General features: G+C 38.3%; 1 long non-coding RNA gene across 4 annotated transcripts in view; it reads left to right on the forward strand.

Annotated features, from left to right (window-relative positions):
• Positions 1–24,326, forward strand: part of LOC112532804 — a 240,632-nt gene that overhangs the window by 213,593 nt on the left and 2,713 nt on the right. The window contains exons 4-10 of one of the 4 annotated variants that reach the window (XR_005842236.1): positions 3,078–3,106; positions 4,739–4,849; positions 10,758–10,862; positions 10,965–11,177; positions 19,026–19,131; positions 19,437–19,856; positions 20,367–23,807. This is a non-coding gene — a long non-coding RNA (uncharacterized LOC112532804). Of the gene's footprint in view, positions 1–3,077; positions 3,107–4,738; positions 4,850–10,757; positions 10,863–10,964; positions 11,178–19,025; positions 19,132–19,436; positions 19,857–20,366; positions 23,808–24,326 lie in introns of those variants that run through there. The other 3 variants (XR_005842237.1, XR_005842234.1, XR_005842235.1) reach the window with 3 other exon arrangements.

Raw genomic sequence — 24,326 nt, forward strand, 5'->3', positions numbered from 1 at the left:
TAGTGAGGCAGTAGTTATTGAAATTGAAGTTAAACAATGCAGTCATTTGAAAGTCATTTAGAAAGGGTAACTGCTGAATGAAATTAACTTAAAAATTGATCCAAGACAATGTTTAAAATACATTTTGTCATAGAGGGTTCTGATATCTTGACTGATGTGACATGTCCTGATTGCTAAATAAGATTTCCTCTCCTCTCACAGATTTATAGAAAAGCCACTTGATATTTTGATACGATTAAAATAATGATTACATATATAAATAGATTATACTCTGTTATTTCCATTATCAATACAATTCTATGAAACTAACATCTGCCTATATTCCCAACACCTCAACCAGTCCTGCTGCTTGATCTTCAGAAAACTATCCTATGACAGCAGGCAGACTCATTGTACAGCACAAAGTTATGATGTTGTAAGACTGGATATAGGAGAGTCTCTATGTATATATGCAAATGTATCTGCTGAAGCTGCACTGCAATCAAAGATGTAACTGAGTTCAGGTTTTCATGCAGGAGTGATACAGTAGGATACGTCATGAGAGCACAGTTGAAAATGGAGGCAGAAAATTGTTTGCTAACTGGTACCTAATTAATTACTTGCTGTTGAGTGCATTCAGTATAATGCTTAAGTCTTTGTTCCCATTTTAAAAAGTCATAAACGACTTCACAAGAAAACAGACAAAGGGGTATTTCAGATATTCAGATCAAATTACTTCTGTAGTGGAGACATGAAGGGGAAGAGCTGAATTTGATGATGAGTGCTTTTATTCATATATTCAAATGAGCATCATCTCTATTTTGAGCAGATTCTGTGATTGTATGTGTTGATTGCTAAAGTAATCTGATTTATAATAGAAAACAAGCACTGCCTGAAGCTTAACAACATAAAATCTTATTTCTTAAGGCAGCTTTGTACAAACCTGCAACACTATATTAGCTTTTCTGTAGTATATATGTATATAAGTTCAGAAGTATAATCTCCTACTGCTATTTGCTTTTATACACTTTTTACTACATGAATTACTTTATCTCATTTAGTTTTATTTGACAGAAAATAAGATAGGTGAAAAAAAAATAAAATTTTTAAACTTCTTGAAAGATATACTACTCCGTGAAAAAGTTGGTTCATTAATAATCCTAATGCAAAGGCAGAATTTGGAAATTATCAGTTTTTACTGATAATATGAATTAGTTTCTATATAAAAATATATCTTCTTTGTTGTTGTTGTTGTTGTTTGTTTTTTACAGTAATGAAGAATTATAAGAAAGAAATATTGACATTACTTAATAATAAGTACCTCTCTGTGTTTTCATTCCTTCATGTACGTAGGTTGCTCTGAAAGTAATGCCTCCTTTTTATTTCCATGGAAATTACAATAAATACAAAGAGCACAACAACACTATTTGGTAGAGCAGATTCTCATCTAAAAAACACTATTTATTAACATAGTCACCACCTTTAGCTATGGATTTTCATTAGTGATGACAAGAGCCTGCATGCCACATTTGTAAAAATCTGCACGAGTGGAGGTGACCCACTGTTCCACAGCCACTAAGATGACATTGTTGCTAAGAAAAGGTTGTCCACACAGTCCGTCTTTCACTAACCTGAACAGATGGAAGTCAGAAAGTGCCAAATGCAGACTGTACAATGGATGTGGTAGGATAGTCTAGCCAATATTGTCACTGTGCTCTGCAGTCTTCCAATTGGTATGTGGTCTGGCATTATTGTGTTGCAAGAGAAAAATTGTCTTCTCTGGCATGCCTCTGGAAGTTTGAGCTTTCAGTTTAGTCAGTGTCTCAGAGTAGTGTCTAGAGCTGATCATTTATATGGGTTCCAGGAAATCTAGAAGGATCATCCCTTTCCTATCCCAGCAGACAGCGCACATCACTTTATCCACTGAGGGCTGTAACTTGTACTTTTTTTTTTTTTTTTTTCCCATGGAGAATTCACATTGCTACTCCAAGGACTCCTGTTTTCACTCCAGCTCATACTGGTGAGACCACTAATGATAATGATGTGATCCAGGAAATTGTCACCTTCAGTCTTGTATTGCTTCAATAGGTCCTGAAAAACTTGAATATGTGAGACCCACTTGGTGCAAACTTTGGGATATTCCTACATTGCCGCCATCATTTCCAATTCACTGAAGCCAATATTCAGCTTCATGCACAATTCCCTGGTCATAATCTGCTGATTCACACAGATGAGATGATCGAGAGGCATTTTGTGGTATGGCAGCTGTACATGATTGTCCAGAGTCCAGAGCATGGCATGTGTTTCACATCACTGCTGAAATGAACTACACACTGCTTCACTGTTCTAACATTTCCTGTTTGGTCTCCATCTGTCATACAGCGATAAAATGTAGCAGAATACTGTTGGGAAGTTCAACCTCTAGCACCATAGCACCATCACCTTCCTCTGATCTTGTGGGCCAACATAATAAAATAGAAAGCATTACTTTCGGAGCTTCCCTCATATGTTAGGCACAGTAAGGATACACATAATACAGATCTCCTCAGTAATGGAATATTATTTGCAGCATAAGTGGAATTACATTTTTTTCTATTAAAATAAAATGGTAAATTAGCACAATGTCCAACTAAAAGACCAAGCAAAACAAAAAAACCTTCTGAAGTTCCTGTATGTATATATACTACATACACTAATGGTAGACACAGTGCATTGATCCACATTAGATTAGAGGGTGACACGATATTTGGGGGACAAAGCTAAGGGTCTTGGTAATGAACTAAATTCAACTGACATAGTAGAAATTATCTGAAATAGTGGCTTGGTAATCTGGGTAAACAGAGTCATCAATACAAAATGCTCTTGGCTTACAGTGAAGTTGACGAGGAAGAACTACACTGAGAATTTCTTTCTATTTGTAGCAGTTTTTTGTAGCATTTGTAGCATTTGCCAGTGAAAATTATAAGTACAATATTTGTGTTCCCTTAAAAGTAATTAAATAATAACTCTGGAAAACTTTCATTATTTTTTACTTGCCTCTGACTGATCTGAATCAATTCTAAGTGTTTCTTCTCTTTTCTTTATTTCTATGCACAAAGTTGACCTGGAATATAATTCATCCACATGGGTAAGACCTTTCTACTCATTGCTTCCATTCCTACCACTGTTTTGTCTTTGAGATTGCCAAAACTTGTCCTAGCAGAGATACTGAGGTAGCAAATATTAAGCAAGCCTTGCTGTTTTCCTTGCTCTTATGAGATCTGACTGTTTCCTGTCTGCCACCTTTATTCCTGCGAGTGCTGCTGTGATTCATAGTTGTACTCAGGCACTGCTACTTCCCTTCTGTTCCATCTTTCCTAGTAAACACTAATTTTATGTATGCTATTATAAATGAGATATAGTTCACTGTGGTTATTAGATTATAGTTAATTTGTTGATGTGTAGTAAAAGCATTTTAAAGATTCAAAACGTACCAGGCAATGGTACTTACCACTTTTTATCTCACATTTTGAAACAGATTCCACTCAGAACTGGGGTTCCATTGCACAAGTATTTTGAAAAATTGTACATGACCTGAAAAGGCAATAATTATCTTCAGCATTTGCCCTACCTCTGCATCACATTCTCCCATACGTTCATTCAAAGTGTTTCTTACAGCTTTCTTCTCTTTAATGCTATGGTTTGCTTTCTTTTATACTTTTCCTCTAAACATTTCACTGCGCACATATTGTACTTTCCTCAGTCCAAGATTTTGAAGCATAGTGCTTTCATGCTTTGTAAGAATTTCCAGAGGTTTATTTTGAACCTTGTTATTTTGATAGTTCTTTCTTCTGTCAGCAATGACTGGAATAGGATAGTACTCAGGGGAAACAGAGTTATGCACCATTACAAAGTCTGTATATTTTTCAAGATCCCTTATGTTAGGGTTATGACGGTCTCTAAATAGACTTTTCTAACCTCACACTCTGTCAATCATTCAAAACAAAAGATCTACACTCAGCTTTCATTCAGTCCCTAGGAGAAGCCAGACAAGACACCCTAACAAAATAAATGTAGGAAATAGCACTGTATTGTACCACTTAAGCCTGAAAAAGTATAGCAAATCAGTAGATTTCCTATTGTTTTTCTTCTTTCTTTGTGGAGATGGATGCAATACAGTAGACATTTGCAGCTTTCCCAGAATGCTTTTGGCCAAATTCATCTTTGATACAAGTCCGTGAATTAATGGAGACACTCTTGGAATTAATGTGATTCACTATTCCTAAAAAAAGTGCAAGGGTCCTATAATGAAGCAATACTGTTTTCTGTGACTAAGAAATCATGAATAGATGGTAATAATTAAATTAGAAAGACGAAATTGCAGCACTTAGTAGAAATGTCTTTCCCTTAGAAGAATGATCACAGGAGTGGTTTTAACAAAAAATAACACAGTCACTTTTGTTTTCCTTCTGTTCATTATATGCTGAGTATGGTAGACATGGGGACTTTATTGTGTCTAGTTCCATGCAGTGGGAAACTATCACAAACAGAGCACACACAAGGCCAGTATACTTCTGAGATCATCACTCCAACAAATCCAACAGATCTCAATACTAATCTCTATTTTGCCCATGACAGTTTAGTATCTTCTTGTGTTGCAGGGAGGGGTACACATATAGAGCACCCTCTTCTCCTTCAGACATGGGTTAGTGAGAGCATCTGCTACTGAAAAATAACTTATCAAAATAAAACCTGAACATATTTTAACTGTTCTCCCAAGCCAGAAAAGGAACAACAGATCCCCAGGTGCCAATGGCTTGACCAAAAGTTATCTGAGATGTCTTCAAAACTGAGTGACTTCATGTTAACTGGACAAAGTAGCTACAGCATGGTAGGTGTCAGAAGCAAGACAGATCAATTTAAGGTGAACAAAGATGGGGGGGGAGGGGAGCGGAATTAAATTAACTGAAGGTGAGCAAACTGAGGGGAAAGGATTTTGTTAGCATGGTAAGATTTTTAAAGCTGCCTCGCAGTGAACTCCCCATCACAGTAACCAGCAGTGAGCACAGCAGAGCATATTACCATTATCATTTTCTGTGCATTGAACAGGTAATACTTTTTAAAACTGATCTCTGAATGGACTTGTTGCCAGAGGACACTAGAAAGTTATTGCCTCATTTGTGTTTGACTTGAACTGCTTTTCTCCTTTAGTTTTGCTGGAGAGTCTCACTGGCTTATCCTATCAAAAAAAACTTTCCCTTATGCCCTTCCATGAGGCCTTGTGCTTACTGTCTTCCTGTCTGGCTGTCTCTTCTCTTAAAGGTTTCTTTCAGTGAAAAGGATATCAATATCTGTCATATAATTTCTATCTAATTCATTTCTGGCCTGTACTTGTGAATCTTTGCTTTCTCACCAGAAAATAAACTGTGAAATCACTGAGCTAGCAAAACAGTCAGGAGATGAATGAGGAGAGGGGGAAACAAAACCAAAAACCCCAAAGCAAAGCCTAACTGATATAAGAATGACCTCTAAGTTAAAAAGAAGAAATAAAAGTGTACCCTTTCAGATAGTTATTAGGAACCAAAAACTCCAGATTTTCATATTGGGTGTGGTGTTGCTCAGCTTCCATGCTCCACACATTTATGTCCGTGCTTTTGTGTACCAAAAAAAGAACAGAGAGATGATTTATGAAGAAAAGCAAAAACCTGGGCAGCTGTAATCCTGAGGTAAGGGTCAATTCTGTTCCTACTTCCACTCTCCCAAGCTGTAAGCAGTGCCCTGATTCTACTCCTCTGCTGGCTGAAGGCTCCAAAATGAGTTTCTCTAAGCACAGGGCAGCGACAGGCCAAAAGCAAGGCTCTCAGACTTGCTAACTGATAGCTTCCAGCTGACCAGTGTATCTGCAGAACAGTGGGGCAGCCTGTACCAGATTCAGGGCAGCACCAGGCTGTATGATCTGCCGCAGCTGAGGGACTCCCTGTGGAACAGCAAGATGAGGCAAATCATTATGATTTACCTACAGTCTTGAGCTGTAAAGTGAATTGAGGAAAATGCTGTTGTCGTTGGAGTAGTCACATTTCAGCAAGTGAGAATTTCCACTCATCTCTATAAACAGAAAGTTAAGAGGCTGACCTTTTGAAATTCTGAGGATGCTAAGTATTTTCTGCAAAGAGTGACAGATGTTTACATGTTAATATCCTGGCCTTTTAGCTTCTGCATTAACAAGCCTAAGAATACAAACTAAAGACATTTTATACATCAGTCCACATTTAACGTATACTTATTTTAGCCTCTGTTTGACCATGTGCACAATCCCCATTTCACACAAGCTCAGTTTTCGTGTCTACTCCCTCCTCCAGAACTTCAAGCCTGCTTTAGCAGTGTTGCTAATCACTGCTTTCTATAACGACACCATCTCCCAGAGGAATTTGAGTTATGAGAAGAAGCAAATACTGTTACTCAGAAAACTGTGCAGGGAAGCAGAGTGATTTTTAAAGTGATTACTGGTGATATTGAGTGTTGAGTAACTGTACTGTTTATCATCTAAATTACTTTTAACTTGCACTTCAGGTCATTCACAAAGTCTAAATCTAATAGTGCTTTGCCTTCTATGTATCAAACATGCTGTGTGTCTTAAAGTATGCGTTACTTTAATTTTGCTGGCTAGAGTGTATTCTGCCTAGATTAGGCTTGATCAGAGAAAGAGAGCTTCTTAAACAGCAAATTAATATTTTGTCTCTTAGACATTCCTACCGTCTTTAAACTGAAATGCCATTATGGTATATGCACTTGTAATTAGATGTTATTTTTAACCTGTTATCTATAATTCCCAAAATTTCAAATCTTGAGACATGACCTTCTCAGTGTGAACTGAGAACAGCTTGTCTCTGTACAATGCTTTTATCAAAAATGCATGAGTCTTCTGGTTGATAGAGATATGGTACCCCACATACCTTCCTGTTCAAATGAAGGTTAGTCAACTGTTTTTAGTGTCATTTTGAAGTAGAAGAAATTACATATTTTCAAATGAAAGCTCTCTCTGATATATTTTCTTTGAAGCAATCAGTTCCTCTGAGCTGATTCACTTTCCACTATTTATGGTTGTTGTTTACTTCTCCCTTCCTTTTAGGAACAGTCAAAAGAGAGCTGTCCTACTTTTACTTGCAGTCAGTTTCTAATCAACATCTCTATTAAGTTTTCACAGATGCAGCAATCAGGCATTTTCTTCTGTATTGAAATCAGTTGCCAGCAGTAGCTTAGTATCTTTTTAAGCTAGTGACTTTAAGGCAGTAGAGAGAAAGACAGAGATGGCAAAACAGCAAAAGGCCGCCTTACAATCTATCATGTGTAGATAATATGGCAAGTGTGGCTGCACGCTATTGTGAAGATTTTCTGTTGTACTTGTAATGTTGCTAGTACAGGAGAGGCAGAAAGTAGATTACCAAAACTTTTTGAAAATTCTGAAGAACAATACATTTAATCTTAGCTTAATAGTGAATTACCTTTTATAGTTTCAGGCTGTCATAACTAAGTGGGAGAAAGAATAGAGAAAACAAGAAGGCAGTGAAGCTGAGAACAGACTGTGTAGCATTTCAGAGAAGTTCCCTAAGCAATGCTATCCAGCAGACCTGTGGTATTTTTTGGTAATAAGGATTCATAACAGATTGGCTCCTACATGTGTTGCGTTACAGGCACTATAGAGTGTTTCACTTCAGCGTAAATAAAATCTAACACAGTATGTGGGACTTTGCACCTGGCTCTTTTGTGGCAAGTTTCAAGGCTGATGTATTCCTCCATTACAGTAAGGAAGACAGGTAGGGGGAAAAACAAAAAGGTGAAAGTGATGATTTGGGCAAGGGGTAGGTGCAACTGGAAAGACCTGGAAGTAAATAGTATTTTTGTTATGCAAGCCTGACAGGGTAATTTCATCAGGTTTCCTGTCATCTAGTGTGTTTATCCTTTTCACCTCTCAGTTATTTGTGCAGCATGGCACAGCTGCATGGTCCCAGCCAACGTGCCTAGTGCCACTGAGACCATTACATCATTATTATCCATAATGTGTAAAGAACGCAGTTTTCTTCATTTATACCTGGCTTTTGACACCATTTCATCAACTCATGTACCATGTGCATGCATTTAATGTCATTGAATATTCCCTCTGAGATGAATGGGCTACTTCCATGTCTACACATAGAAGGTAAACCTTGCCTGAATTCTGGCTCTTAGAGATGAATTAACAATAACTTGATAACATTGGCGAATGAAGTGACTACTAGGGCAGTGATTAAAAGTTTCTTCTGTGTAAACTAAGAATTACAGTTATTGACATGTACTCCAATCATGCATTATACTATGTCATTTACTCAAATATTTTTTTGAAATGATCACCCCCCTTTTAAACATGTATATGTACACAATTTGTAACTCCAATTGTTCTAATTGCATGTAATGTAGTCAAATTCATTTTTATTAAAGCTCACACTGTGAGACTAATGAACCTAAAGCACTGGGATCATTTTCATTACACATGATTTGACCACTTTACCAGATCTGTATTGTCACATACCCAGAAGGAAACAACAACAACAACAAAAAAACAACATTGAGATGCAAAATGCATCTTCTTAGTCATGTCCCCTACAAGAAGTAGTTTAAATTAACTGTCTTTTAACAGAGATGGGAATGTAAGCTATGCTTCCTTTTTAATATGAAAAGGTGGGTGACTAAAGAAAAAAGTTTCAAAAGATTATGAAACTTGAAGACAAAAAGTCAGCTGATAGTGATGGACTCTCTAGATGACACAGTTGCAGGCAACTGACTTACCTACAAAACTGATGTGTCCAAAAGTCTAAGGAAAGATACAAATATTCTGGCTGACAATTACTGATCTGTTCATATTTTTTTTCCCAATGGCCTGTAAGGAGGGAACAACCTTCCAGAAATCATTAACAAGGCCGCTTTTTCCTTGTTCATCCTCCTTCCAAACATGTTGTCTACATGCAAGTATCTGGACTATGAGCAACAAGGAGGCTGAATGGACTGCGTAGGTGATAAATAGGTAGCAAGGGAAGTGGCTGTATTTCAATCTCTATTAGTCTTCACAATAAAATGCACCTTTCCTTTGAGGGATTGACAAAGATTGTACAAAGTGAAGCAAAACAAAACTTCTCTTTTTTCAGTACATGATTTTCATCACAGTCTCTTTGCTCAATGGTCCAAGGAAATAGATCTTTCTATGTGATGTTGAACAAACTTTTTGAGGTTTGGGGACCTGTTTCAATTCTCTCTTCAAAGAAAGCATCAGAAGACAGACCAGACTGCAAAACTGAAAATCGCTATCAAAATGCATTGTAGCCAGCCTTTTCCCCAGCCAGGGAGGTTCCTATTTATCTCACCTTGGCACTACAGCTGTCTTTTGAGATGGGAACACAAACAGGGTACACAGTGCCAGCATTTCCAAATGAAATGTACTTCCACAGTAACAAAATCAATTTTGCCACATAACCTATGGGAAGGGGTTCCTTCTTATGAAAATGGCATTTCTGCGCCTGGCAGAACAAAGACCTCTCTTCACTCTGTCCTCTTGGTGCCTCCAATACAGTATCAATTTTTCCTGTGGCTTTCAAATTGCGATAAGAGATATTGAAAATAGCTTATCTCCCCACCTGCCTGAAGGGAGCAGCTTTAATATCACATTTAAAGTGGAGCAAAATACAAAAACTCTTTTTCATCACAATTTTCATTGACTTTTCAATGGTTATTTTTCAGTCTTTTTTAACCTCTGGTAATTATGCATCATCCAGCACAAACTCATCAATAAAGTATTCCAGATAACTCCTCAGTAATGAGAATACATAAATCCCCCACTCGATAGGCTATGCAGTCAGTTCACCCCTTCCTTCCTCCCCATTGAAAGCACACTGTTTGAAATACTGCAGTCTTTATGACAATTCATTTAAAGTAGTATTTGTTAATGTTGGATGAGATCCTCAACTGCAGTAAATCAGCACTCTCTGAAATCAGCGGAGTTACTCTGAATTGCACCAGATGACAATCAGTCTGCTGCTATTTGTAAACAGGGGTTCCTTTCATTGAGCATTGTTGTAATGCTTGCATCTATCGTGAGCTAATTAAATACAGTTTTTTTTATTATTTAAGAAAAGTTAAAATGAGTTGTTGGGTTTTTTTTGTTCTTTGTTTGTATTTAATGACAAAATATTACTTCTGCTTTCTATTTTCAGGAGATGAAAGTACACAGGCTTTACTTACATAATTTATATTAGCCAGTCTCCTTCTCTTATTTGGATTAGAGAAGATATAAAATTCTGGCTCTGCTAAGGCAAAGAGATTCTTTCTCTAACCTGTGATCCTCTGATCTCTAGTATGGGGATCCGGTCAACTGTGTTTTGCTTCTAGCATACATGCCAGATATCCTTCCCCTTGGAAACTGTGGTGGAGGAGAAGAAGCAGGTCTCCTGCAGAGTGAGGACATGATTTAAGCTCTGAAGCAGGTTTTACAGTTTTACAGTTCAAGCGTAGTTTTTCTTCCCCTTTGCCAATGATAGTCCTCAGATCATTTCCCTCTCACTTTGGGTAGCACGTGGCAGATTGGCAGTAGGCATTTTCTATCATGGGCTGCTTCATTGCTTACTTTCAGAGCTACAAGTACAGGCAAAGGCTTAATTTCATGAAGTCCTTAAACATATACTAAAACCGTGACACTAAGCTATGTCTTGGGAAGGGAAAAAAAATATATCTTTGAGTGATGACCTTTTAATTTCTTATGTCCTGTCATTCAGAAAAACAATGGACAAAAAAGAGCCTGCACTGTGGTCACTTGGCTTTCTGCGTTTACATTTCCATTTATTGTGTTCATTAAGTGCATGTAACAAGAATCTCCACAGGTAAGTAAAAATAGCAGGGAAAGTTTGATACTTTTGATACTTAGTCTGATTTCACATTCCATAGTATATGAGACTAGTAACATCCTGCTTTCTTTTTTTTAGGCTTTGGTGTACAGAGGGTTACCAAATTGTTTTTTGTATGTGGACTTCCAATTAAAATTTCCAATTTCCAGGTCCACTGCTTTGTCTCTACGAGCTCCAAAGAGAACCAAAAGCGGGGAGAAATGGCTCCACAAATTTCAGCCTCTGTACTTATTACAATCTGGTTAGGAGGCTCCTGCTATTCACCGGCTTAGAAAACAATTTGAAATTCAAGTAAGTCTCAGCAAGCGCCTAACAAAGACCGTCAGGAAGCTAGGCAGCTAGCCAGATTCATATGCCTCATCTCTGAAAGATTTTTTGCTCTGATGCTCTCCTCTACTGTCATACACCGTTTTTTCCCCTGCTTTTCTTTCTATATTTGAAGTGGGAACATGCTGGTGTTTTAACTATTTCCTATGTATTTTTTTAGAACTGAGATTTCAATGCCTTATAATGATAAAAATTATTTAGTTAGGTAGGGCTTAGAAATAGAATAATATGCTCGTGTAGAAAACTTCAAATGAGCAAATGTAAGTATTAGTGAAAAATGTGCTTATCCAAATTAAGTTGAAAGTCTGGCACATAATATAAAGACTCTGAGTGTATCACCTTTGGCTTTCGTAAAGTATTCATTGTAGTACCAATGTGACATTAACTTCAATTGTGTAGCAATTTTAAAAATGCTTTATGATGACGATCCATTCAGCATTTCTGACTTAGAAGATTTTTTTATTATTATTATTATTATTTTTTGCTACTTTACAACCTCTGCTTTCTAATAATTGAGCTGAACAGAGGCATGAATTAAATCTGATGTAAATTCATAATTTTTGACCATCAGAATTCTGGACGTGCTAGGAGAGATGCTGCATGTGAGCTCATAAATGTTCATAAAAACCTCACACTGTACTGTTCTAAAAACAATGTTGAGACAGGTTCAGGCCAGGCTTTCTGACATCCCTGGATCTATAAGGCTAGATCTTCACAGTTTCAGCTGAGCCTTTCATTATTCCTATGGATTATGTGTACAAATTTTCAAACTTTGTTACCTGTCTAAGTGATTTGATTTTCACTTGCAAGCAGGAAGGGTACATTTCTGAAGCCACTGTCTGGTTTTCATGTCTCTGAATTTGATGCTTTCTTTGACTGCATGTATGGTGGATTTCATATACTTGTTCTAGAGATGAAATGAAATTTTTAACTTTTAACTGAGCCTGAAATTTTAGCTATTTTTTCAGTGCTTGGTATTAATGTAAATCATGGCTGCCCAACCTTTTGGCTTGTCTGGGCTGCACTGAGTAAAGAGTAATTGTTATGGACTGCATATACATAGGTTGCTTTGAAAGTAATGCCTTCTATTTATCTCCACAGAAACTAAAACCTTTACAATGAGCACAATAACCCTATGTAATAGAGCAAATTCTCAGCTATAAAACACTAATTTTCAGCATATTCTCTGCCATCAGCGGTACATTTTCACCAGTGACAAACAAGAGCATGCATGCTGCACTTGCAAAAATCTGCATGGCTGTCCAGAGTGTGGCTTATCTCTCATGTCACTGTCATCACTGCTGAAATGCAGCGCTCACCACCTCACTGCTACATCCTCTGTTTGGCCAGGTTCTCCCACAGAAGACTGTGATAAACGGTGTCAAACACTTCGCTGAAATCCAGGTAGACAACATAACATAGAATATCCTAACTTGGAAGTGACCAATAAGGATCACCAAGTCTAACACCTGGCTCCAGAGAGGACCAATCAAAATTCAAATCATGTTCTGGAGACTGTTGTCCAAATGCTTATTGAATTCTGGCAGGAATGTTTTCCTAAAATCCAACTGTTCCCTTGGGTCCTTTGGGAGCAGGTGTTCCCTCTCAGCTGCTTCACAGAGTCTTTTCTCCCTTTGGCTCCTGCTGTTTTTGAGAAGGTCACTGAGCAGACCACACGTTCAGAGGACTGCTTGTAAATTCTTTGATTAGATTCATTGCACACAAAATAGGTTGTGTTGTATGGTTCTAAAATTGTCTAATCCCCCCCTAGCACTGATAGAGAAACCTTTCACTTGATGAGGTTTCTCCAAAGCCCCACTTAACCTGGCCTTGAATACTTCTAGTGATGGGGTGTCCATAGCTTCTATGGGCAGCCTGTGCTGTTGTCTCACCACCCTCATAATGGATTTCATCCTTACATCTACTATAAACATACCTTCTTTCAATTTAAATCATTGCCCCTCATCCAATCACTACAGACCCTGTGGAAAAGTCTTTGACGTCCATCTTTCTTATAAGCCTCCTTTATGTGTCAGAAGGCTGCAATAAAGAATTCCCACAGCCTTTTCCAGGCTTAATTCTCGTAGAATCATAGGATGGCTCAAGGATCATCAAGCTCCAACACCCAAATTCTCACAGCCTTTCTTCTTAGGAGAGGTGTTGCATTCAGCCAAGAACAGTAAAGTTTGAATATTGTAGGGAGATTTGAATCCCCTAGCCTCTCTGGGCACTCCTTCCATGCCTGAGCACCTTCATGGTGACAGACCTTTTCTTTTGTCTAGCTGTGAGTTGTCCATGCTGCAGTGTGGGCTTGGTACATCTGCTGGACTGCTCATGTTGCCCCAGTGCAGCATCTCAGGAGATGCCAGTCCCAGCCCTCCCTTCTTTCTCTTGGTGAAGAGATGACAGGTCTTGGTGAAGGAAGGAGGTAGTGAAAAGAAGAATGGGTTCACAGGAGCTTTGGCTGTCAGAAGTATTTCCAGGAAATGAATCTCCCATTTGAGCCTCCAGGGTGATCCTGGAATTTGGGCTCTCCTGGCTGGGGAGGTTCAGCACCAGCATTGAGGCAGCCGTATGGAGGGAGGTGAACAGAACCCCATTCCTCCGCAATGGTAGGGCAGGGGTCTGGGTCTCTATCTCCTCCCACACTGACTGAGAGTGATGAGCTGATGATGTTTCTGCCCTGATGGAGGTGGATCCACTTCTATTGGCTCTTCGTCTGGCTCTGGATCTACCCCCATAGGTTTCTATGGAGGTTTTAGGTCTTTCCTAAAAAGCACATAGCCATCCATAACAACATTCCAGTCATGTGAGCTGTCCCACCACATCTCAGTGACTGCAATGAGATCGTGGCCTTGCAACCTCACGCAGATCTCTAACTCTTCCTGTTTATTTCCCATGTTGTGCACATTAGTATACAGACACTTTAGGTAAGCAGCAGGTGCAGGTATCCCTAAAGGGACACAAGATTTCAGGGGAGGAATTTGCAATGGTATCTCCTCTGGGGAGTCCTCACAAGATCTTACAGAGTTTTTTTTTCTTAATCTTTTTTTCCACTCCCCTCCCCTGCCATGAGTCCAGGGGGAAAGTGGGAGCACTAAGAAAGAGCTGTGTCTTCTAACTGAGAGGATATCCTTAAAGTAAAGGATCTCCTTTAATGGTTTCACTGAAGTCAGCATTTACATAACTTAGTTCTGGTTTCTGTGGTTACAGTACAGACATTCCTTTCTAATTTCCAAAGCCCTCTACCCACTTGACTCAGGAAGATATCTACTGTAACTCTTCAATCTTGTTTTGAGATTAAATGGGAAAGTTGAACTTTTAAAATTCACACAGCACAATGAATGAGAAAAGTTGCTTGTCATTCATTTTAACGAAGATTGAGATGGCTATAACATATAATCACTAAATTTAATGAAGTAATTACTTTTCAATTTGATTTCTAATTTTCTACCAAAAAAAAAAATCCATTGTTATTAATGGGATGGGAGTAATTAACAGTACCTACCAATTAAAACTACTCTTCTCATGCTATACTGCATATTATGAGTTGTCTTATAAATTTGCTGCATTTTTCATAAGGAAACGTGTTAGGTGTTGAATAAAATTGAGCCTATTCATTCCTTTCCTTTGATGCTATCAGCTAGCAGTATCAGTTTATACTATCTTTCCCCTGATCCAGCACCTCACCACTCTCTCAGAAAAAATACTTCCCCTGACATCTAATCTAAATATCCCTTCCTTTAGTTTAAAACCATTCCCACTTGTCTTATCACTATCTATCCAAAAAGTTTTCCCTTGTGTTTATAAACTCCCTTTAAATATTGGAAGGCTGCAATGAGATCTCCCTACAGCCTTCTCTTTTTCAGGCTGGACAAGCCCACTTCCTTCATTTCTCTTCATCTCCAGCCCTTGGATCATCTTTGTGGCCCTCCTGTGGACCATCACCAAAATCTCCACATCTCTCCTGTGTTGGGGGCCCTAGACTTAGACACAGTACTCCAGATGAGGCCTCACAAGGGCACAATGAATGGTACAATGAAAACATTTGCTGACAAGCACAGTAATGAGAAAAGCAAGCAAAATATTGTTTCTGTAAGGCCAGAAGAGATTGCTGAAAATATTCATTAATCAGTATTGGAAGTGGCCTGCAATTACCACGGTACTTTCCATCACATTATACCATTAACATCACTAATCACTTCAGTGATATATTGCTAAAACTGTCTTTAGTTCTCTGTGTAAATGCATAGCCATCATATTGAGTATTTTTGATGGAGAGATGTCACATAGCTTCAAAATGTGTTCTGACTTTTGCTTTAAGCTTGCTTCTAAAAGTTTTTGTTAGAAGTGGTAACAACTCCATTTAAATCTCCTGGTAGAATTAGGAAGGTGAACAAATTCATGGGCAGGGAATCATCTGCAACTGTCAGTTGAAAAAAAAGTTAGAGGACTACAATCTTTGCTGAATGTAAAAAAACCTTTTTCCTATCATATTTGCACTTCAAATTCATGTATTGTATTATTTATATTTGTTGTAAGTCATTTTCAAAATAGAAGAACACAAACCAATTCCAGCAGACCAGCCTTGTTTAAAAAGTAAAATTAGAACTTAAAAAAAAAGCTTTAAAAGTTAACAGTATAATGCATTTTAAAGTTTTAGTTGCCAAAGACACTTTGGACATCAGAAATTAGAAAAAAAATAGCGATTTATATAGCTAAAAGGCATCCCTGCTTTCATTGGTATGGTGAAAAGAATACAGCAAGGAGAATATTTAACATGTATTCCGATTCCTATCTTTGTTAGCAGCAGACTCCTTGTCAATGCTATTCCTCAAATTGCTAGCACCCACTGTGTTTGTGTCGTCCTCTGGCAAGTCTCATACTCCTGACTAAACTATGTGGATTGATATGTGATAGAAAATCCTGTGAACTCCATTTCACTTGTATATTTTGGTGTGCAAGTTTAACTGAAGCAGACTGACCAGATGCCAGCTTCCACCGTAGGAGTTGTGTTTCCACACAGGAGAGGTTCTTCTGATCCAATCTGTGTGTATCATCAGCCATGAGATTTTTTCCCATTCCTATTCAAGAATTTCTTACCACAGGAATGTTGTTTAGTAGCTATGATGGACATTCATTTGTCTGATTTTGTTGCTGTGGAAAAATATTTATTCATCACTGAAAGTAAATTTCCTTGACTTACAGTGTGAAGCCCAGAAGCAAAGTGTTGCTTCTTCTTTTTTTTTTTTTTTTTTCCCTGAGACAGAGTCTTATGCCAATTACAAGATGGATGCAATGCACAGCCATTACTGTCTCTTCAGCAGACACTAAGATTTGTTTTGACTGCTTTTCTTTCCTTGCAGTATAACACATTTGTGTTACCTCTTCAGCTTCTCTGTTCTGTCTGGGCAAAGACCTACTTTTCCCACTAGCTGACCCTGTTTAATGTTCAGTCATTTGTGCCACAGTGTCCTTTCATGCTGTCTGAATAACACTGTTGTGCCTTCTTATCAAACTATGACATCAAGCAAACATAGGCTCTCCAGAAGTCCTAATCCTTTTCCCAAGGGAAGATGTCTTCCATACTCATGTTGTTTTCAGCATTGGGAAAATTCCAACATGTTATTATCACAGTTTCAGCTTTTATTTGAAACTTAAGTTTTCTTTTAATCTTCATTGTCAAAATTCAGATTGAAATTCAAGGATAGCCTCAAGGCTAAGATATTAAAAAATAGCCCCATATACTTCCTGTTTGATAATGCCAAGAAATGTTAAGAATAATAACTTGATATGTAAACACTTAGGTTTGGCAATACTGCAAAATATGTCATCTTCCACACAAATTTGTTAGAAAACAAACCCACACAAAGCCAGAATCTTTTTCTTTTTTTCTTTCTTTCTTTTTTTTTTTCTCCCTGATGGAAAGAGTTACTGGACCACTTTCTTTTATTAGCTTCTGAAGTTAGCATATCATATAATAACAAATCAATGAACAAAACACATTCCAGTTAATCACTTCAGAGTTACTTGATTGAGCACATAGTCAATTCCTTGAATAAATCAAGAGCAGGTTAGGAAGTTAAGCTTTCGGGGGACTATGGGATAGTGTCCAGGGAAAAGGAAAGGCAGTGGAAAATCACAATAGAAAGAACAACTGCATTGCTGTTTTTTTAGCAAATAGAATACTTTACATTACAAGCACTTGCTAATTCTTGACTTTAACACTACTACTAGTTCAGGAAAAAAACACTTGGTTTGCAATAATTAGTATTATTGTCAGTTATATTTTCTCCACAATACCTCATTAACTCTAATTTATGCAACTGAAAATAGGAAATCTTTCCTAAGCTGAGAGACAAACAAGTTCTGCTGCAGCCTTGATAGCTTTGTGGGTACAATTGGATCAGATAAGCTCACAGTGAAATCCTGCAGGCACCAGCACAGCCTCAGATATGTAGGCTGATGAGATTGTGGCCCTGGCTCTTTGGCTAGTCAGTGCTCTGATATGATCATGGTTTCTTTGTTAAGTGTGCTAACCTGAACTAACAACTCAGCCCTATCATCAGACCTAGGGGAAACCGTCATATGGGGAAGCTCAGTCACTTTAGGACATTAATTAATGCGTAAGCTTGGGACTGTATTAAAGAAGGGAACCTCATTGGTGATCTCCTGCTCAGCTTTTATCTTGTGCTCTAAGGTAGACTACTGTGCACTAGCACACAGACTAGCTCTATCTGGTGAGGAAAAAAGGCTTTTTTTTTTTTTTTTTTTTTTTTTTTTTTTTTTTTTTTTTTTACTATGGTGCCTTAGAACTTCAAATCAAGAAGGAAAAGCAGCATATAATAGAAGCATATTTGCCCTCCTTTCAGCTTCACAGCAGCATTTGAAACAAAGAAAAGTGACTTAAAAGCATGTAACTTCATTTAAAGATGTTATTATGCAAGTGACCTTTTCTAAATCAGCTAGTACTTGCATGACACTAAAATCAAGCAGTATGGCTTTGGCTGCTCCCTTGGTGCACCAAAGGGGTGCTGATGTGTACAAAGCTGTCCAGCACCATGTTTCCAACGCTGACAGCAATCCAGTCACCTAGTAGTAATACACATGGAACAGACTATGCTGGATTTTACTCTTGCACACAATGAGTTTCTCTGCATTCTGCTGTCTGGCTTATAAAGTCTGTGGGAAGAAATAAGATTTGGGGAGTATGATTCATCTCATCTTGAGGTAGATGTCTGAGGCACATCAGATGACAGTCTTCTTACCACTGACTATTTCTTTGCAAATGGAGATTAGCACAGAGAGTTCACAACTTGGTATATGCTTTAAGGACAAATATTCTAACCCTAACCTTGGTCAGGTGAATCCTAATTAAAAACAAAATGAAAAACAAAACAAAAACTGTAAATGGCATTGAGTTGGTAAGTGAATATTTGTCCTGTACATAAAGCATCCCAAGGAGACATTCCTTTGTGGCTGAGAAGGCCAATGGTATCCTGGGATGCATTGAAAAGAATGTGGCTGGCAGACTGAGGGAGGTTCTCCTCCACCTCTGTTCTACCCTGGTGAGGCCACATCTGTGCCCAGTTCTGAGCTCCACAGTTCAAGAAATATGGCTCACATACTCTGTGGGATCTCTGCTCTTCTTCACCTTCAGTGTCACTAACCTCATTCATCTGGTGTGAGGTCAGTGAAGCCATTTTGCTAGTTCAACAGAAAGGAGACAGCAGAGACTTAAGGTTAAATTTACCCTGTCTGTAGGCTTTCCAGGGTGTGGAAACATTGTGACATATATTACTGGTATTACAGATTAAAGTGGCTGTGAGGGAGCTATAGTCTCGTTCTTCTGTACAGAAGTGTGTCTGCAGAGCTCTGCAAGAAAGCATAAAAGCTTTGACAATGATCAGTCTCTCAGGTAAGAAGATAAAGATTCAGTCTTTTTCCCTTCCTAATTGCACTTAGCATCTGTACTTATTTATTCAAGAATGGCTTTTTGGGAGCTTGTTCCAGCCCCTTTGATAAACAAATGGGGTTCTGATTCCCTTTTTAGAGACTAATTATGCATTTTAGGATTCCAGGAAAATGCATCTTAAAGAAAACAATTTAAAAGACCAAATAGAGTGCCACGGAAAGTGCATCCTTGAAAACTCTGGTGTCTGTTTTGCTGTTAAAACAATGACTGACCAAACCATTTTGCATTTCTGCCTTCCCCTGCTTTAGTTCTGGGTTACAGGCCCTTCCCTGGGGTACCTCATGTTTGAGACACAAGAAGGGACAGCTCCGTTCAGCTTCCTGCCATTGGAAGGGTGTCCGTGTGCTATTTCTTCAGCATTCAGGAGTTGAGAACTGCAGAGGAGCTGTGGCCAAACTCACTCCCAGGCATCCCCAGCAATTTTCAGCTTTCTTAGTATTTTGAGCATTTCCCCATGTGAAGAAGGAAGAAAAGGACAAATGGCTAAAAAGAATTACTGAATTGGTACTGAAGTGGTACTCATGAACCAGGGTACATCTTCAGGCATTCTCTAAAGTCCATGCAAATATTAAGGACTTGGTGTTAATTAACCTACTCTCTGTTCATCTTCACAGCTTGTGCACACTTAGAGGCCAAGTTCAAAGTCAAGTAGCTAAATGGTCCTAAGGGTAAGTGCCCGTGGAAATTACACTTTCAATAAAGTAGAGGCCAAAGAAGTGTATGGTTTTCACATGAAAATGCTATAATAGCTACGCAAAACATGTGAAGTGTTTTCAAATTGAGTTTCAAAGTTCAGAGTGGGTACAAAATAGGTTAAATCAAGATCAGAATTCAAATTTGGAATTCACATCTCAAAAAAAAAAAAAAAAAAATCAAGATCCTAAAGTTAGATCTGAATAATATGTATGAGCGTGTGTGTGTCTGTGAGGGCATATATCCATAGAAACACCTGGAAAACTGTGAGGATGGCCATCGGGCAGCAGAACAAATACCGGAACTGTAGGAGGCAGCACCTGCCGCTAAAGCAGTCCCACAACTGCATCCACAGAGCAAAACCCCAGTCTGGCTTCTAGCTCCTTGCAACAAGGCTGTGTAGAAGTGGAGATGCAGGCTGATTGTCCCAGGTCTCTGGTGGCTTGCCACTGCTCAAACATTTCCATTTGTGTTTGTCTTGCTAGAAAAACATGCAGTTTTCAAACTCAGCCAAGAAGATACCTGAAGTCAAGTCAGATCTGTGGTGAATGTATATTACAGCTCTTGACTTTACATTGTGACAGGGAATGTTGCACCCCTGAAGACAAAAACTTCTGCTTCTTAAATAAATAGTTTTAAAAAAATGCCTTGTAGAAAGTGTGTGTGTGTGTATAGTAGGTAATGTCTGCAGTTCTTAGGGAACTGACTGAATTACGGTAATTCACTATTTCAGGCATCTTTGTTCTTGCAGTGCAAAGAACATTTCTGCAGCTGCAAGACATTGGTTAGAAAGATGTCCCTGTGCTTTGCTAAGAGGAGAAAACGTGGGCTAAGATTCATTGAATTTGTCAATCCTCTCCCCAGTTACACTCAGCAGAGAAAGCTGCTTCTAAAAGAAGCTTAAAATAAGAGCTCTTCAATGATTAATTATTAAAATGCAGATTGTTAGGCTGGAATTCTAATAACTGTAATTTGAAGCCATCTGTCTGACACAGCTAACTCTATCATTAAATTCTTTCTAAAAATTGTTCTTCAAAAACCAGAGAGAGTGCTGAGCAGATCGGATGGAAGGAAAGGAATGCATAATGGAGCTTTTTCTCACAGCTGACTGTTGCTACCTGCATGCTGTGCTCAAGCCATCCAAGCCCTGTGGGGGAACCAGTGTGTCCTGTGCCCAGTGCTTCACTGCTGAGGCCATTGTCTGCAGTACAGCCATGGGCTGGGTAGCAGGAATCAGGCAACCATGTTAAGGCATTAAGCAAGCAGAACATATTTTGTAATTAAGGTGTAATAAAGGATTCAGAGCTCTTAGTATCTCCTGTAGTAGGATATACTGCTATCTAATAAGATATTATTGTAGGGATTGTTCTTACTGATGTTACAATGGATGAGAAGAGTGACTTATTTTCATGCATCTGGAAGGTGATACTTGACACTTTTCATTAATGTTGAGACACTACTGCAGTAATGTTTCTGAATGAGAATGATAATTAGGCCAAGGGACACTATGAGTAAAAATGTAGGAATTTCTGGATATGCACATGTGAGCGTACACACCCTTCCATGCATGCTATGTATACAAATAGCTTTTTTGTACAGTATTTTTAATGTATCTCTCTTCATTTTATCTCTTGTAACTCTTGTGGAAGTGTGTTCTTTTTTACCCTTGGCTAATCACACAGCTTATGTACTCATACTATGCATCCCACAACAGTAAAATACAGATCTGCTGTGGTTTTTAGTAGTACTTTACCTACATTTGGGAAGTTCTTAGACATGTAAATCAGAGAACAGGTGTAATTCTGCCTACAAATGCATACACATGCATCTGGGACCATAATGCCAAAGGTAATTTGTTGGTTAAAAATCATTTTACTGTTTTATTTGTTTATTATATATATCAGGAGTGGAGGTGGTCAGAAATGATAAACCAAACTCAGAACAAGAAAAGCTCCTGTGATAAAAATTATAGTAGGTGCAGATGGCCATAGTTTAGGATTGCTTGGAGAAATGCTAAATCCTTCAGCAATCAGTTCATACTTGCTGGCAGGAGCAGGTCTCCTGCAAAGATTGTGAGGTAAGTAGGTGTGCAAACAAGTGTAGAAAGAAACCATGGAAGTGTCACTTTATGCCCCTCTTACAGAAAGTTTAAGACATCAGCAAGGCTACTAACCTCTTTAAAAACAGAAACTTTGAATGTAAGAAACCTTTTTCCTTTCAGAAGGGAAAAGCTGGTGACATAAATATGTGTTACCTATTATGTGGAGATATGTATTAGGTAATGAGTTTATAGGACAACAGTGACTGTTTCCAAACAGCAGAACTGCACATTGTTACATATTTTGGTTTTGTATCTGGAATACAAATATGGGTTGCCTCTGAGCACAACCACTGGAATGCTGGACACAATAACCTTGTGTTCATGAAAAGAAAGAAATACCTTTGAAACTCCTCAAGGTGAGGCCCTTTACCATTTCTGTCTTGGAACAAGTCAGATACTTCAGATACAAGAGTGTTGGAACCCCACTAGCAGCAGCCTTCTAAATTATCTGTCCAGTGAGAGTTATAAAACCTGAGGGCAGTTTGGACTGAATTTAGGGATGACTGGGAAATCAGACAAAAAATTTAGCAATTCAGATGCAAGATGAACGACATTTCTGCCCTTACTGAAGAGAAGATCAAAATAATGAAACTTACTCTCATGCCCAAACCTTGGCAACTGTGTAAACTGAAGAATTAAGGCTTTTCTTTTCACTGTAGGTTATTTGTCTCCATCAGAAGGAACTTCCTAAATATTGTAGACCAGAACTAAAACATGTGTTTCAAACACCTCTCAGTGAGTTGAAAAGCATTGATTTAGGGTTCTTTGGTTGTTATTTTGTTTCAAAAGCTTTCATTCTATAATATTACATCCAAAGCAATGTGAATGGGAGTCCAGCCTAGGCTAATGGCCTTTGCAGATGTTTTTTGTGTATGATAATTATTTTCACCTTATTTATGCTATTGAGTCTAATTCTAAAGACTGGTTATATAATAACTGTTATTAATGTTTGTAATTATGAAAGATATGCAGTGGTATTTTCTGATTTGTTTATATTTCTAGGAAGATGCCCTTTTCACATTGTTAACGTGAAAGTCACCCCTATTAGTATGGTGTTCTACACTAAAAACAGTACTTGAAGCCATGGTCAGATTAATAATACATATATCATTAGCTACTTTCTGATTATGATCCCATGCTAGAACAGGACTTTCATTCTGAATAAATAACATAATTTAAATCCCACAGTGGCTCTGAGGTTTCCAGTTTCTTTCCTGTTTCAGATGTGATATTTTACTATGGGAAAGAGTAAAAAGAGCAAGGAATTACGCACCCAGCCTTCCTCCCAGCTGCATTCCAGGCATGTAACAGGCAGCAGTCATTGTCAGCATAGACCACATTAGGGAAAATACAGACATAATACAGTCATAAATCAAGGAAAACAAAACAGCCCCAAAATAAGAGCAGGGTAAAATTAGGAGGTGGACATAGCAGAATGGATTTGTGTCAGGTGGGAATTTGAATCAAAGTCTTGTATAGTGTTTTGAGACCAACCAAAGCTGCATCAGCCTGCTAGAGCAAAGCCTGTCCCATCTAGAGGGTAGAAATGTTGCTGCTCCTGTAAATCACTGGAAAATGATTAAAAACACTCCCTGCCATACTGCTGGCAGCAAGAGCCATGGCTCAGCTCACTGGCCATGTTTGTCACTCTTAATTGGAAAACTCCCTTGGGTTTTAAGTGTGCAAAACTGTTTCTTTCTGCGAGTTAAGGTCAAAAATGCTTCATGCTTCTTATGCTTATTCTCTCGTATATATATGTATATATATATATAAAAATCTGAGCTGGAGATGCTACTAAGTCTTGTTTTATGTACTGCACCCTGTATATGCCACTTTTTTTTTTTTTTTTTTTTTTTTTTTCTGACTTGTTGCATCTGACTTGTTGCATAGGCATTTTCCATGACATCCTCCTGCTGTCACTTGGAGTCTTTCCTTCCTTTCTTTTTATGCTTTCCTGTGAAGAGGTTCCCTGATTGGTACTGAAATATGACAATTTGACCTTCTGTGAATGCAGACTTCTCACCAGCTTGGAGCACAACTAGAACTCTGCTTCTGCTTCTTTTTACTTTGCATCGCCGATGCCAAATGATGCCAGAGAAGGGGCTCTAGATTTTTTTGGTGGGCTATATGTAATGAACTATACAAAAGAGACAGGGAGCTCATGGTACAGTGTGCGACATCCTTTCATGGCAGAGGAATATGACAAATTGCTTTGCCTTGCTGATTTCCAGTAGACTCTCACATAAGTATTGAATCCACAAGGGCAAAAGGGAATTGTTAGAGAATGTAAGAATCGATGGCTGAAACACTGAAAATAGAGTGGCAAGGAGTTATTTTTAGCTCT

The sequence above is a fragment of the Gallus gallus genome, chromosome 1 (assembly GCF_016699485.2).
Source record: "Gallus gallus isolate bGalGal1 chromosome 1, bGalGal1.mat.broiler.GRCg7b, whole genome shotgun sequence".
Classification (NCBI taxonomy): domain Eukaryota; kingdom Metazoa; phylum Chordata; class Aves; order Galliformes; family Phasianidae; genus Gallus; species Gallus gallus.